Below are 17,117 nucleotides of genomic sequence, written 5' to 3'. Positions count from 1 at the left end.
GAAAACAGTAAAGAAAGATAATATAAATTACATATATTCCTACTACTTACAAATATTATTAACATTTTCTTGCATTTCCTTTCACAATTTTTTTATAAATAAACATCTGAATGCAGATTATTATATTAAAGAATTTGCATTCAATTATATCGCTTACATATACTACATATACTGTTTCTAAATCATTTAAATAAAGAGCATTTCCCTATTATCTTCTAATACATTTCCTTAATATCTGCATTTATTACAACTTATGAATTTATCATAACTTATTTAATCATATCCTATGATATGATGTTTATAGTCCTTCTACTTTTCCTTTTTCCCCATTTCTGATTTCTTGGGAGGAAATTGCTAAATATGAAACTACCATGGTTAATGGTATGAAAGAGTAATGTCTTTTTTATATAGATTTCAGGCAGCCAACCACATCAGTGATGTTTAAGTTGCCCATCTCACACCACTCCCTCAATATTATGAACTTGGAAGAATCTATTATGTGTTTTGCATATTTTTTCCTGTTGGCTTCAGTGTGTTCTTGATTTTAATCATTTTTCTTCATATTAAATCTTTTTTTGTATTTTTTAAAGGTTATCAGTTATTTTATTAGGTTCTTAAGACATTTAGAACACCGATTTGTGAGGATAAATTCCATTTGTCAGGGCAAACACAGATCACAGGTAGCCCTGGAGCTGAGGAATAGATTAGATTTTTGGTAAAATTTGTGACTCCACAGCTTTCTGATCAATCTTGCATTGCCTGTAATCTCATATTTCTCTTTTTCTGTGTGGAATATCTCACCTTCCTGGTGTCTGGGCTTCCGCAGCTGCTGCTTCTTGAAGTAAGGATCAGTAAGATGTTGGGATTTTTACATTGCTGATATCAATTTTGGTTGATACCAAATTTGGTTGATAGCAAAATTGACATCAAATTTCTATTGTGTTCTTTGTAAAGGAATTCAGCTGGGGACCAGAGGTCTAGTCACAAGTAACAAGCCACTAGTCAGCTGCTTCAGGAAGACCACCCTCTTGCTCCTGTGGTGTTGGATGATCAGAATAGTCCCGGGGGTAATGCTGGCTCACAGTTTTCTCACATGCTGACTGAAGGGTTTTTTGCTGTGGCTCAATAGCTTTTGAGGCACATCTTCAGTAGGATAATATGTAGGCATTTTGCAAAGTTTAACCACCCGGGTACCACCGTTCTTGTCACCACCAACTGGTTTTGTAACAGTTGCAAGAACCTTCTCCTTTTTCTTTTCAACCTTGGATTTAGCAGCTGAGTACTTCCTCTTGTACATGGCCTTTATGGAATACATGGTAGACTGGGAATACCTGCCAATTCCTGGGACGAGGACAGGATTGCAGCTGCAATGGGGGATTGCAGCTGCAATGGGGCTTCCCCTTCTTGGGCTTTTTAGCCTTGAGGTTACCCTTTTTCACCTTGCCACCGGCATCAGCCTTCTTGGCTTCGGGTTTCTTCACTTTAGTATCTGGCTTCTCAACTTTTTCACCCACCATCTTGCAAGATGGGAAAGAGCTAAAGATATTAGATATTAAATCTTTATCCATTATCTTTGATGCAAATACGTTTCTCCCTTTTGTGATTTATAACTTCATTTTATATGAATAAAAAAAGCTAATACATTTATGATTATTTTCCTAGATCAAAATTGAAAATTGTGTTGTCATTTTTTTATAAAAGATGTTTTTACCCAGAAAATTTTGACTAATAATTTGACTTCCTTTTCACAAAACCATAAATAATAAAACTTTATTTTCAGACTCAAGTGTATTCACCAAAATATTTTATTTGACTCCATATTGCATGCTTTTTTCGTAACATAATAATAATCATGTACACTGACATATAATTTTTTATATATTTTTATTCATAATCTCATATAATCACTCTAAACCTTGTGCTTTTTTTCCCTAAAATTTGAAGAAATAGAGGTTATTATAAAGTCAAGTGGTTTTCTGAGGACTAGCTGCATGTGTAATGGCAATGTCAAGATTAGAACCTAAAGTTTGTCTACTCTAACCAGAAAAAGAATATTAAAGTTATTTGTGTTAAATTTTTCCAGAATTGTTTTTCAAAAAGGTAGCAATTCAATAAACTATTGTTCTTTTTTTGATTTTTGATAAGGGAAGAAATTGGATGACATTATAAAAGATAAGATTAAGTCAGATTGGAGGTTTGAAGAGAAAAAGCATGTTGCAATATACCATCAAGAGATGGGACATACAGTTTGTAGCCAGCGTGGAGCATTAAAAATGATCCTTCACCTGCACTTAAAAGCCCCACAGTTTACTGTGGCTCAATCAGCCAGACATGATCTGACTTCTGCCTGTCTCTCTAACCTCATTTGTTTAACTTTCCTGCTCTTTGTGCTTCAAGCATCCTGGGCTGGCCTCCGATCTATGGCAAGAAAATGTCAGGTTATTTCCATGTCAGAGACTTTGCATTTTGCATTTCTCCTACCTGGAGACTCTGCCCTTTGGCCTCTGAATGTCTGGGTTTTATTTAATTCTTATATCTAAGTTGTGCCTTTGGAGTCCCTGGTCCCTATTTAAGGGAGCCTCTCCTCCATTTATTCACTGTCATATTACTCTGTTTATTTCCTACACAGCAATTTCCGTAACCAGTATATAAGGGACCGTGTTCACTTCTTCAAGGAGACAAGAGTGTATAGCCATAGCCAGACAACCTAGACCAAATTCTACTTTGCTACTGTGGTTGCATGACATTAGGCGAGTCTCTTAGTCTCTCTGGTCTCAGTTTCCTCATGTATAAAATGTCCTTAACGAAATACTCTTACTGGAAATAGAACTACATGCTGTATACAGTTTTTTCATTAATTCCTCTATTGTTAGTGCAGGTCTGTGGAATAATGGGAGGATACAGGAAATATTATTCCATTTTACATCAAATAAGGCATTAATTGTTGTAATACTTTTTACTTATTTTGTTTTGTTTTCTAAACATAGAGATCCTAGGATTCCTAAGAGGTCTCGTTTCCCAGCTTTGTGCCCTTGATCCTGAATCTGTTTCTGGCTTCTCTGCCCTCTTTGTATTAATAGTAAAACTCTAGAGCACTGTCTATGCTCCCTGTTATCTCCCTTTATGTTTTGATCCCATTTCTATAGCATTTTCTTTCCTACCACTCCACTGAAACGCTTCAGGTGACGCTTCAATCCAGCAGTCTCCCATCTCATTGGAACCCATGTCATTTCTCATTTTTCATTTACTTTACATGTCAAAAAAACTGGACACTTTGATCACTCTGTCCTTATTTTAAAAGTTTTCTGCCTAGCTCCTGAAACACATATTTTCCTGGTTTTCCTCCTGTCTCACCAGTAGTTTCTTCTCAATTTTTATTACTGGCTTCTCATTCCCGTAACCATAAATGCTGGCATATCTCCTTCCAGACTAAACCTTTGATCCCTTCTATATCTGCACTCTTACTAGGCGATTTGCTTATCATATGTACCAAAATACCATCTGTATACACTGGCAACCTCCAAATTAATACTTCCAGCCCAAACCTCTACGCTAGTGCCACATTCTTGACATTTGCCTCTTTGACACTCTAATAGGGCACCTAATAGAATTCTCAAACTCAGCATATGGAAAACTTTGTTCCTGATCTCACTCTCCTCCCACATGAGCACCACCATCAGCTGTCCCCGTCTCAGTTGTTAGCACCTCTTCAGTAGCTCATACCAAAAATCTTAAAATCATCCTTGGCTCTTCTCTTTTTTTCTCATAGCTCACATCTCATCTTTTAGTAAATCTGTTGGTTATATCTTAAAATATAGAGAGAGCTTAATCACTTCTCACCCCTCTTTGTTGCTGCACCTCTGGTATAAGCCACACCATTTCTCACCTGAATTATTTCAGCAGTCTCTTGTATCATCTCCCTGACTCCACCCTTCTCCCAAATCTATTCTTTCTATAGCAGCCAAAGCAGTTTTTTTTTTTACAAGTCATAAATCAGATTAAGTCATTCTCCTTCTCTCAGCTTTCTAGTGGAGTCCCGTTATATTTAAAGAAATATTTTAAATCTTTACAATGGACAACGAGACTCTACTTGTCTAGCTCCTGTTTACTCCACTGAGCTCACTTCCGACCAATCCCCCGTGCCTATTTTCTTCCTTGATCCTGAAAGCCAGTCCACTCTCTGTGACACTGATCTCTCCTTGGAATTCTCTTCCTTCAGATACTTGCAGAGCTTGCTTCCTCATTTAATCAGGTCTCTGTCCAAATGTTGCTTCTCAAATAGATTCTCTCTCTCTATTGCTCAGTGTTAACTAAAATAGAAGTCACATCTTCCTTTGTCTCTTCTCTAAAACTATTTGTTATTACACTTATATATTACATATTTTTGTTTATCTCTTTTTTGTCTGTTTCCCCCACTAGCATGTAAGTTGTATGAAGGCATATGCTTTCTATAACTCCCTAGCTCCTATGATCAGTGCTTGGCAGCCAGTAGGTGCTCGCTAAACATCTTCTAAAGGAAAAAATGAATAGTCTTTTTACAGTATATACATGCTGTTAGAATAGTTCCTTAAATAAAATGTTAATCCTCTTTTGTGCTGGATTGTACTGAATGATCCACTTTCTTTGATGTTTGATGTTAAAGTGAGGCCATGAAACAGCTATTAAAAAATTTGAGAATTAAGCATCGAAGAGAATCCAAATGCTCAACTGACTTAGCTACCACCCTGTAGCCTGCCTCGCACTGAGGCAATCATCCATCTTTATTGAATGCTTGTCTTATTTTTACAACTCTTTCAGCTGTTCACAACCTTGATGGGAAACCTTTTCCAATATTTAATTATTCTTTCAATTGACTATCAATTTTAAAAAAAATCAAGTCAGATTTAATCATACCAGTTTAAGCTCATTTCTTTTGTAGATCTGGGGAAATAGAAAGTTACTTCTGCATACAATCTGCTTAGGTAGATTAGCCTGCATATTCATTACAGGGGTATATAATAGGGGCACTAATGCTTGTTCTATGTAGTTGAATGGATAGCATATGAACGAGAAATAATTTTTTAGGCATTTCAAGTACTTTAGTGTTTTTATCATGAGTCCGTTTTTATCCATTTATTTTTGTTGTTTGGCTGTAAATACTGTTTCATTCTCCTACCAAACACAGACACCAACATTCACATAGCAAATGAGCAATGAGGGGTTTATTAATCCCAAGGTCTTGAATGTCAAAGTAATAATTACTTCATCTCAGTGACATGTTATAATTTTAATAATAGCTCTGCTGTTTGGTAATGGGCATAAATCTCAGCATAAATCTGTTTGAGGGTGGATTGGGATGGAGGTGGCAGGGGAAAAGGAAGAGGGATAGAGCAGAAAGGATACTGTCAGGAAATTAAATGAAGGATGGGACTTCTTTAATAATGTAGTGTTTTGTTTTCTCATAATGTGTTAGAGTAAACCAGATGATCAATCACCAGGTGTGAAGATTGCACCGGCTGTGGTGAGTAGGACTACAGCATTATTAGAGCCTTTGAACAGCGTTATTAGAGCCAGTCACAAAGGCATATTTCCAAGATAGGAAAGTCGGATTCAGTTATTTCTTTCTTTAAGTAGTACACAGCTTACTTCTGAGCATAAAAATAATATATATTGTTCTAAAAAGTTTAAAAAGAATGTAAAACACTGTGATGCCAACAACTAGATAGAATCATTATTAATATTTCTGCACTTTCTTCCTTTCTTCTATCTTCCATGCATATTTTAATATGTTTCTGAGAGTCTAGTGTTAACTATACTCTATGTATCATAACTTTTAACTATTATGATAATACATGCCCATTCCTTACAAACATCTAATTTCAATAATCATGTAATAATATCTCAAAGTTTATCAAGGTATTTAAATTTACTAAACCATTTACTTATTGTGAATATTTTGGTTCAACGTTTTGTTTTTTTTTTTTTTGCACAAAACACTTAAATTATTTTTTGGATAAGTTCATTTTAGCAAAGAAGAATTTGTGGTCAAATGTTCTGAAAACTTAGTAGTGGCTGTTTTGGTCCTATGCATTCCTCATAATTTTATTTTAAATTACTAAGTTGAATATGTAAATTGCTAATTGGATCTCATTGTTATTTTAATTTGTATGTCTTTGCCACAACTGATGTTGAACATTTTCTCCTGTTTATTAGCCACTTAGGTTTCTTCTTTGAGGACTTTTGTCATATAATATTTTAATTTGTCTATTGGGATGCGAGTATATGAATTTTTCAATAAATAGTTTCTTCAATCAGGACAAAATAATCAGATTCACCAGCCATTTAACTTTTGTGCTGTTTGGTTTAACTTATTACTATAGCATAATAAAGAAATGTTCGAGGCCACTGTAGCACATAATGTCTTAGAAAATATTCTTTATTTACACCTTATCCAAACATTTTCTAAATAAAATATCAAGAATTATTTTATTTATAGGGAATACTGTTGTACATACTTATTTCCTGTATTTTTGGTTTATTGCTTTAAATCAAGTAAAATGTTTTTCTCTATCCACACTTTCATATATTTCTCTACTTCACTCTCTTCTCACCTACAAACACACTTACACATACATACACACACACGTTCACTCACTATTTATCATTCATTAGCTTCTCTTAGTTTTTGGAAAAGGAGAAAAAAATAAAATAACATTCATACTCACATATGTGTTATGATTATATATAACCTATGCATGTTGAGTGCTTATTTTTAAAGAAAACAATGCACCAGTTTGTTTCATTTTTTGTTTTTTTTTTTTATTGCTAGTAAATAAAACTACAATTGAGTTTGTATATTGTGTTTATATCCTGTTGTATAGCTTCCTTAGAGTTTTCTACTTAGTGGTAGAAAACATGTCTGTTAGCTGGGCACGGTGGTGCGTGCCTGTAATCCCAGCTACTCAGGAGGCTGAGGCAGGAGAATTGCCTGAACCCAGGAGGCGGAGGTTGCGGTGAGCCAAGATTGTGCCATTACACTCCAGCCTGGGTAACAAGAGCAAAACTCCGTCTCAAAAAAAAAAAAAAAGGAAAAAGAAAACACGTCTGCATATGGAGAAAGACAGTTTTACTTCATCTTTTTTCATCTAAATGCCTTTAATTTTTCCACTTGACCCATTTCACTAGCTAGGTTCTCCAGTGTAATATCCACAGTAAGAATGATCATCTTTGCATTTGTCTTTTACCATTACATTATCTGTAGGTTTCTCATATATCTTTTTTATTTCTACTTATTTCTATTCCTAGTTTTCTGAGAGTTTTTTTATCATAAGTGAATATTGACACATCAGATACTTTTTACGAATCTATTAATAGTTTGACTTTTCTTTCTACTAATATGGCATATTATTTTTTATATTGAATTTTAGATAATTTGATATTTAGATATTTGATTCAACCTTGCATTACAGTGGTAAACCCCAATTGTCATGATCAATTACACTTTTTTATCTTGCTGTATTTACTTACTAATATTTTGCTATGAATTTTTGTGTCCCTGATGATGAGGGATATTGGTCTGTAGTTTTCTTATAATGTCTCTATCATCATACATGTAACTACCTATTGTTTTTGAACTGTTTTTAACCACTCTCATGGGACATTATTATTGTTGTGCTTGATAGGCATTGTTTAGATTCCCTTACATTTTAACAATTTATTTGCTCACTCCTCCTTTTTACATTTCAGTCCTTTCCTTTGCAACCACGTTTCTTCCTCCCGGAGTACATCCTTTAAAAGGTCTTGTAGTGAGGTATTTTAGTGACAGTACTTTCAATTTGTTGTTTGCCTAGAAATGTCACTCTTTGAATTATTTAGACAGATGTACTCTTCAAGGCTAATGGGTGTTTTTTTTTCCTCTCAGCCCTTTGAAAATGATATTCCACCATCTTCTGAACTCCATTGTTGCTGTTGAAAAGTCTGTTTTAGGATAATTATTCATTTTTGGTAATTTGCCACTTTTTTCTGATTGTTATTAATGTGTTTTCTTTGTCTCTGAGCTTTTACTATTTCATACAAAACATATATGGTGTATTTCTTTTTATTAATCTTGTTCAAAGCTTGTTTCTGAAGATATGTGTCTTTTATCAATTCTGGACCATTTTTAGCCCTTATCTCTGAAGACATTGCTTTCTCCCATCCTCTCTTTTTTTTTCCTTCTGGAATCTCACATGTTGTGGGTTGGGCCTACATATTCTGTCATCTATATCTCTTAACTTCTTTTTTCATATATTGTATATTTGTTTCTCTTCTTTTGTATATAGTAGGTAATTTCTTCAGATCTGTCATCTAGTTCAATTAATGTTTTATTTGAGGGGAAAGAGGGAATACAGGCAAGACATTGAAACTTGTGGGTTAGAGAATGGAAGATAATTTGTTCACGGTTTTCCCTGTTTTTATGTAAAATATACTAGCTGGAAATATTTGTGTGGGTGGGCATTTTTAATGGAGAAACCTTTGTTAGCTATGGAAAATCAAAAATACGGTTCTAAATTAAGACGTTTTAGATAAAATGAATATCACAAGGAATGGATCAAAAAGAGATCCTAAGATAGTAATTGAGCTGACTCATAAGCTATCATAAGAACCTTTAATCTGTCTGCCAAGAGAAAGTACATAGATATGTACATATTTATATGCAGGGGAGGGGGATACAGCTACAGTTAAATGATGTGATCTTAGGTAAATTTGTGAAGTGGTGTTAGTATCACTTTGCCTGCAATTTTCTTACAATTAATCAAACCTGGACCAGCAAATATGCAGAAGAAGGAAACCAATATTTATGAAGCATTTGTGATATTCTGCATTAGACATTACTTATTCTTACAATGGTACTGAAGTTAACATTTTGTTATCTTCATTTAAAAATAAAAAAGAAAGTCATCTTGGAGGACTATAACCACTAAGGTTTACAAAGCTAGTAGTTGGCAGATCCAGACTCAAACCCAAGACTGACTTCTAGGACCATGATCTTGCACAAAGCCATGCTGTTTTATCAGAAGTTCCATTCCCTTGATGAAGCTAAGTCATTAAGGGAGCAAATGAAAAAGGATTATCTTAGACTAAGTCACTGAAAGTGTAAAGAATCAAAACAGTAAATCATAGAGTTATATATTTTTTTTATGGAAGAGACTTCCATTTATGGTAGGGATGAGTTTGCAATAAGGTCACACAGCATGGCTGAAGAGATGGAACTGTGTAAAACTTTAGGGAGCTCATGAAGGTGGTAACCCTGGAGTTGTTCAGTGCGTAATCTATACAGTATGCCAGCCTATCATGGGAAAGGCATGGCCATCTGGTCTTCCTAGTTCTGAGATGCCACCTGCGATGTAATTTCAGGAATATCTCAGATGTGGGGATACTTCATCTTAGGGAAAAATCAAGCTTGGTCAGCTAACAGAGATAATCTGACTGCTTCAGTGTTATACTGGCAGGCCTTGCAGAAAGAGGCTGCTCAGTCCTTTGAATTTGTTGTCTGGGAAGAAGGCAAAAAGCAGAAAAACAGTCAGAAAGCGTAGGCATAAGAAGGAGAGGCATGCCATGTCAACCCCCGAAATTTAACAGATGCTACGTTAATTCCCAGGAATAAATGGCTGGCATTAATTGCATTTTCAAAGTAATAAGATTAGAAAAGTTTTCGTCTGTATTAAAAAGAAGATGTGGTTTTCATCATTTCTATTGAACAACTCTTGTTTTATAGAAATCAATAATAAGAGCCATTATGAGTCAAACTGTATTTTGTATTTAAATAGTATACAAGGTCAAAAGGTTCCATTTCAAAAGTGTCTTACTCAACAAAATTTGTTGTTTAGGGTAGCAATACTGCAATTAGATGTGTTTTGTTGTTGCTGTTTTGTTGTTTTTGAGACAGAGTCTCACTCTGTTACCCAGGCTGGAGTACAGTGGTGTAATCACGGCTCACTGCAACCTCTGCCTTCCAGATTCAAGCAATTCTCATGCCTCAGCCTCCTGAATAGCTAGGATTTCAGGCATGTGCCACCATGGCTGGCTAATTTTTGTACTTTTAGTACAGACGTGATTCCGTCATGTTGGTCAGGCTGATCTCAGACTCCTGAGCTCAAGTGATCCGCCTGCCTCAGACTCCCAGTGTGCTGGGATTATAGGCATGAGCCACCACACCCAGCCAATCATTGCAATCAGATATTTCAGTTCATGCCAGATACTCGCTTTCTTAAACGTTAGCCAGAGAGACAGAGAGAAATAACAAGAATAGGAAATAAAGAAACAAGGGAAGCAGAGAGGCAGAGGGGGAAGGAAGAGGGAATAAAAGAAAGAGAAAAACATGGAGATAAAGAATTCTTAACTCACATGGAAGTAACTGAGGCATTGATGGTTACAAAAGACAGTTTCTTTTTATAATGCAGACTGGGAAACATTTTATTTGTCCTAAAATGACAAGTGTGCAAAAAGAAAGATAAATAAACAACCTCATTAATCACTGCTCTGTAACTTCTTTTAATCTGTATTTGAAGCCTCACTGCCCTTTCCTTCCCGCTCTCCTATTTGCTATCCTTTAACCAAAGCAATTCTTGTGTTAGAGATAAAGATATATTTGTGTGTTGAGAAGAGAGAGAAGAGAAAGGAAAATGTGAAAGAAAAGCAGAAAACATTTCTGATCCCTTAGGATTTGTCCCCCTAAAGACTCCAGGAGAGGTAAAAGTCCCATAGGAACCAATGCACCCAGGCCCTTCCACTCTGCTGCTCAGACATGGAGAAGGGAAAGGACATTCTGCCAGTTGTGGAGAAACATACTGACTAAGGAACTAGAAACTGACCCACCAAAATTGCAGAAAAAAATTAAACTTATAGCTGCCCTTCCACTCCAACACTCTGAAACTCTCTTTGGAATGTAAACTTCATCTGCTTACTTCTTGCCCAACATTGATTTCTGAAAGCCTACTAAAAGTTCCAGATCCCTGGGCCAACTAACTCTGAGGCCTAACATGGTGATTGTATTAGTCTGTTCTCATGCAGCTAATTCCAAGACTGGGTAATTTATAAAGGAAAGTAGTTTAATTGACTCACAGTTCCACATGGCTGGGGAGGCCTCACAATCATGGCGGAAGGTGAATGAATAGCAAAGTCAGGTCTTGCAACAAGGCAGGCAGGAGAGCTTGTGCAGGAAAATTCCTATTTATAAAACCATCAGGTCTCATGAGACTTCTTTATTCACTACCACAATAACAGTATGGGGGAAACCACCCCCATGATTCAGTTATCTCTACCTGGCCCCTCCCTTGACACATAAGGATTATTACAAGTCAAGGTGAGATTTGGGTGGGGACACAGCCAAACCATATCAGTAATCAAAAAGACAGGATAAAAATTACAGTATCTCTATGTGCTATATGTTTCTGAGAGAATCTAGTAAAGACAGCATAGAAAGGGATATAATTAAGAAAAGGACTTTAAAATCTAGTGATGGTAGTTAATCATATGTATTCTTCCTTCAATTACCCCTCCCAGATTGCTGTAAATAGAACAATAATCCACCTAGAAGCTGAAGCCAAAACATAAGAGCCATTCTTAATTCCTCTCCTTCCTTGTCTTCAAGCCTTTTCCTGATACCATCACAAAGCATTGGCAAATTCCCTCAACTCTACCTCAGAAACTTTTCTGACCTCCTCTCCACCTATCTAAACTGTTTCCTTACTTCTGCTCCTACTGGTAGCTCCAAATAATCCAAAACCTATTATTTCTAAAAGTCTGAAGCCTTTTCAAACATTCCTCTTTAAATTCCTGGATGCTTGTTCTTTTTTTTTTTTAGGACAGAGTCTCGCTCTGCTGCCCAGGCTGGCATGCAATGGCATGTTCTTGGCTCACCGCAACCCCTGGCTCAAGTGATTCTCCTGGCTCAGCCTCCTTAGTAGCTAGGATTACAGGCATGTGTCACCACGCCTGGCTAATTTTTGTATTTTTACTAGAGATGGGGTTATACTATGTTGAACAGGCAGGTCTTGGACTTCTGACCTCAGGTGATCTGCCCATCTTGGCCTCCCAAAGTACTGGGATTACAGGCATGAGCCACCGTGCTTGGCCCTGAATGCTTGTTCTAAAGTCACCTGTGCCCCCAGCTTATTACTCTGTGGTGGTTTTCTCTGATTCACATCTTATTAACTTAGCTCTATTAAGATTTATGCTGCATCTGGATACTAGTGAACAAATAATCAAAAGATTTTAAACACTATAAACAAACTTGGTTTAGCTGAGTAAATTACACACATACATGCATACAAATACATATCTTTGTATATGCTGTTAAAGTGTGTATCAGTATATATGTATATGTGCATTATCTATGCATATATGTATGTGTGTCTATCTGTATTTATGTTTTTAATGTCCTGAGAATAGTAGGGTGGTTGAAAATATAAAACCTGAAATATTGGAGAGGGTGCGTTAAGGGTGTAATTTTAATTTCTTTAAGTTTTGTTTCATCTTTTTGCTTCTCTATAATCTACCTGAACTCTTTAGACTTTAAAACATTGGTGAGCAAATTCTTTTGAGTCACCCTGAGTGGAGCAGTGTATAACACTCTGTTCCAGGAGATAGCTTTAATTATTCTCCAAACTCAATCTGTTTTGCTCACCAAAATGAAAAATTAAAAAAAAAATAACTACAGTTTATCTTTGGATAACTCAAATAGTCTAGAACATTATATAAATCATAGAAACCACTGGATTTAATATGAAAGTAAACAGATTTTTAGTAGAAGATTCTTTAAAATACTTAACTGAGTCTTCTTAGTTTTCACACTCAAAAACTACACCTGCCTCTAAAGCGCTGATAAGTAATACAATGTTTAAAAATGTGAAAAAAAATGTAATTTATCTACAAGGTCTAATTGTACCTCACATTCTATGTGATAAATAGTTCTTGTACTACAAATTATTGCCTTGTTACTTATGTAAAAAATTCAGATGAAACATCTGATTATACTTAGTTTATAATAGTCAATGTAAAAGTTATAAAAAGATAAATACACCGTTAATTGTTAATCTGTGCTAAAAACTAATGACAGATAAAAGCAGTCCAGTAAGAGTAACAAATAGGTTAATTTTCTTAACCTCGTTTTGAATTATGTATGGTCTACTTTTTCTTCAATAGTGTAAACATGGTTAGAATTCTCAAAAAGAGCTTTAGTATAAAATAGTTATTTCTTTTTCTATTTAAAAAAATTTGGACTGGAATAGAGTTAGCTTTATAAATGAAAAAAAAATCTTTGTAATTTAGTACAAAGAAGAAAAACGAGACCTCCAAGGACAAAAAATTGAAAATTCCTATAATTTCTCAGAATGGTAAAGTTATATACATCTAGCAAAGATTAGACAGAAATTATTCATTATCCCAAATTAACCCTGAATAATGCATTACTTTGCAAAAACAGTTGCCCTCTTTCCACAGAGTGATATCTATTTTGAACCTCAAATTTATATGACTTTTGGTACGGATATATTTTGTGAGAAGACAGGATAGTGCTGACTATTCTTTAATATTACAGCATAAATTGTAGGTCACATAAACATACAAAATTGAATTATAGTAAAATCATTTGCAGAGCTATACTCAGTCTCTTTTCATATAACTGTTTTAGTTAACTAAAAATAGCCTTCCTTCTATTTATACAGCTTTATTTGAGATTATTAGAAGGTAATATAAGGTTAAGATAATAGAATTTGGTATGCACAAAATATTAATGAAAATAGGAAATAACCAGATATAATTTAAATACACATTTTAATTTAAATTGCTTTCTTGAAAGCTTTTAATTATTTTCTATTTTCTGAACCTTGGCTAATAATCAAATCAATATTTTTTTTTCTCTCCAACAGTTAAAAAATAACTCTTTTCCTTCTGGAGAAAATGCATACTGAATATGATTCAGATTTTATTTATTAGGAACAGGTAGAATCTATTAAAATGAATCAATTAAAGCAATTACCAGATGGTTATTTTCTGTCCTGTGCTTGGGCAAATACTAGTTATCTTTCTCTTCCCAAAAGAATTCTGCATACTCTGTTTTTGTCTCTCCTCTGAGTGGCCTTGTCACTCTAGAGTGACATTCATAGGAAAGAAAACCAGCTAGTCCAAGGGGTTGCCAAGACTGTCTCAATTCCAGGACAGCTTATTCAAGCATGCATCAAGAAAGTGCCTGCAGCTGTTGCTACTCCAAACTATAGTGCTCTGCTATTCAAAAAGTGGTTTCCAGACCGGCAGCATCCATATATCCTGGAGCTTGTTGGAGACAGGAAAATCTCAGACCCCATCCCAGAACTATTGAATTAGAATTTACATTTTAGTAAGATCTCTAGATGATTTATAAGCACATTCATGTATGAGAGACACTGCTCCAGGCTACTTATTTGGTGTCTGAGTACTCTTTCTGATAGTAAACCTGATGTTCATTGGTTTTCTTCTAAGTATTGAAAACTATGTACCATGCTTCTTCTTTCATCCAAATTCTGCCAAAAATCTGGTGTTTACTTTCTGTTGTATCTTAGAGATTCCCATTGGTGTTAAACAACTTGTCTCTTTTTCATTGTTGTTTTTGGTTGTCCTTATGCCATTCGCTCTATCTGGTAGGCAACCATGTCTCACCTCACATAACGTTATTTCTGTGTACCATTAAATCTCCTTTTATATTTTCTTTTACTCCCCATTAAATCTAATTCTGGAGAATTAAATTAATTTCTCCATCACATTTTGAAAAAGAGGAGATAGGGATATTGGAAATATAGAAGTGGTATCATTCAAACAAGGCTACCAACCAAATGGCAACAGTGGATATTAATATTAAATTATTGAAATGATAACTTTCCAAACTTGGCACATATAAATTGATCATTAAGACAACCCAAAATAAAAGCATGCTTTGTTTGGATGAAATTCTGAATAACTTTAAAACAGAATTTTTTGTTCTAGCCAAGTGGTAACCTTTTTATAAATAGTGGCTTGTTCTTATTTTTTAAAAGTCTCTTCATGCATAAGCTTTTTTACTGAAGAGTAAGTTTTGAGGCCTTCCTTTTCAAACCTGCTGCTTCTTTTTTTTTCTTATCACTTCACTCTTCCCTTTAAGGTAGAAAACAATGTATTTTCCTTTCTTATTTTACTGATTATATGATCAAGAGGATAAATTGTCAGTTTTAGCTTTTCTGACTCACTTTGATTAAAGATGCGGCTTCTTGCTCAGCCCATATTTCTTTCATTTCTATTCTTCTCCTCACCTCTAAATACTAATTTATTTTATAATATACATATAAATGACAGTTGAGAAAAAAATCCTTTTTAGGCAAATTGAAGTTGTAAAATTTTTTTTGAGTTGCCTTTTCTCTGTTCCACTTTTTTCTTATGGATATTTTAAAATGTCTCACACAAGGATTTAAACTATGTACACATGATGAAAGACATGAAGATTTGAAGTAATTCAAATTTTTATAAAGTAATCTCAGTATTTCAGTTGTGATTTTAGGAAAAGTCTAAAATATTTAGAAATTGCCTCAATTCTCTACCTTCCTTTTATCTGTACAGATAGATTTTTTTTTTTCTGGAATCATTGCAATAGTGCCAGCTGAACATTTCCTAGGGGCCTATTAGATTTTTATATTTTTATACTGATTATATTTTCCTCCATGAATATCTCTCAGCTCACCCCAAACTCCTAACTGTGGCCACATAATGACACAATTATTTAATTCATTATTCCTAATTAAGCCTGCTTTGAATTTACATTGCAGTTAATCTCTTGAATGTGACCATTCCCATGAAAGACAAATCATCTAGTGGAAACAGAATTGGGTTCAGAGGTCACAACATGAAGCTTTTGGTCCTGAAGCTGCTATCTAATGAGTGAGTGACTTAGAAGGAGCTACTTGCACTCCAGGTTTATATGGCAATATTAATACAAACACTGAACTTAGAGGGATATTTTGAAAAGACATTTCATTCTTTTTATAAGTCCTTCTGAACCAATTTATTTGTTTATTATATGTTTAAATAAATCCAAACTATTAACTGTTTTCTTCTGCTTTTATTGAATCCCATCACATACTTTATATACTCTTTTAAATATGTTTCACTTGTTATCTTATATAAATAATGTAAAATAATTTTTCTTCCTGATAGAAAGAAAAGGACCTGTCCTTTTATAATTTATCAATATTCTCTTTGTGTTTTCTAAATTTTCACTCAGTTGTAATCAATTTTCTTTTCTAAGATATTTCAAGGTTTAAAATAAGGCTTAAGAAGTGATTCTGCTATGAGGTTTCTTACAAAATACTAACTTTCCACAATGGGGAAGCCACGGTAGTTTTGTTACATGCTTGTGTTTAAAATGTAGCCAAATCAGGGTCTATCATTTCTTACCTAAAATCTCCACATTTGGAAGAAGGAGAAAGCCACAGGCATAGTTTCATCCTTTCAGACAAAATACATATTATGATTCAGGAGCTTTTGCTTGTTTTATGCCAATAAAATGAGATACAAATTCAGCAGAATACTTTTACCAAGAAATGGAAGAATATTTAGAATGACACTGATCCATTTGTATAAAACGTACTTTATTCTCAAAGATTTTTGAGAATGTAGTCAGGATGTTGATGGAAAAGCAAGTCCACAAAGTGGAATTCTACTTCTCCTATCTTGTTTTTGAAATGCATACCTTACATAGAATGGGCAGAATCTTTTCAGTTCTGTAATATCCTATAGGTCTTTGTATTAAAGCTTTTTCTTTCATAAGAAGAAAGGGAAAGAACTCAGGTACATTCTAAAACTAACAATGGCATTATTTAGATGTATATTGTTTACTTATTTTTACCCTATAAGTTAAAAAACACTCAACTAGAACATTTGGAAGTATGAGCTTAAAGCTCTTGGTGTAAAAATGTAGCTATAAATATTCTTATATTAGATTTCCTAATTAAACATTAATAATAAGAAATTAGAGATCCAAGATGGCTGATCACTAGCAGCTCGGGCTCATAGCTCCCAGTGAAAGCTCCCAGTGAAAGCGCAGAGAACAAGAGGACACCACACTTTCAGACGAGTATTTGTTGCTCACAGAC

At 34.5% G+C, this 17,117-nt stretch overlaps 1 protein-coding gene and 1 pseudogene across 2 annotated transcripts in view; one reads left to right on the top strand and one right to left on the bottom strand.

Moving 5' to 3' along the window:
- The window catches only part of B3GALT1 (beta-1,3-galactosyltransferase 1), a 571,010-nt gene that overhangs the window by 255,804 nt on the left and 298,089 nt on the right, over positions 1-17,117 (top strand). The window lies entirely within an intron of this gene.
- LOC105708912 (large ribosomal subunit protein eL6-like) lies at positions 624-1,517 on the bottom strand (annotated as a pseudogene).

Source organism: Aotus nancymaae, unplaced genomic scaffold (assembly GCF_030222135.1).
Source record: "Aotus nancymaae isolate 86718 unplaced genomic scaffold, 86718_ANA_hifiasm-v0.15.2.pri h1tg000029l, whole genome shotgun sequence".
Classification (NCBI taxonomy): Eukaryota; Metazoa; Chordata; class Mammalia; order Primates; family Aotidae; genus Aotus; species Aotus nancymaae.
The sequence above is the reverse complement of the archived record's forward strand: the minus strand, read 5'-3'. Positions and strand labels throughout refer to the sequence as shown.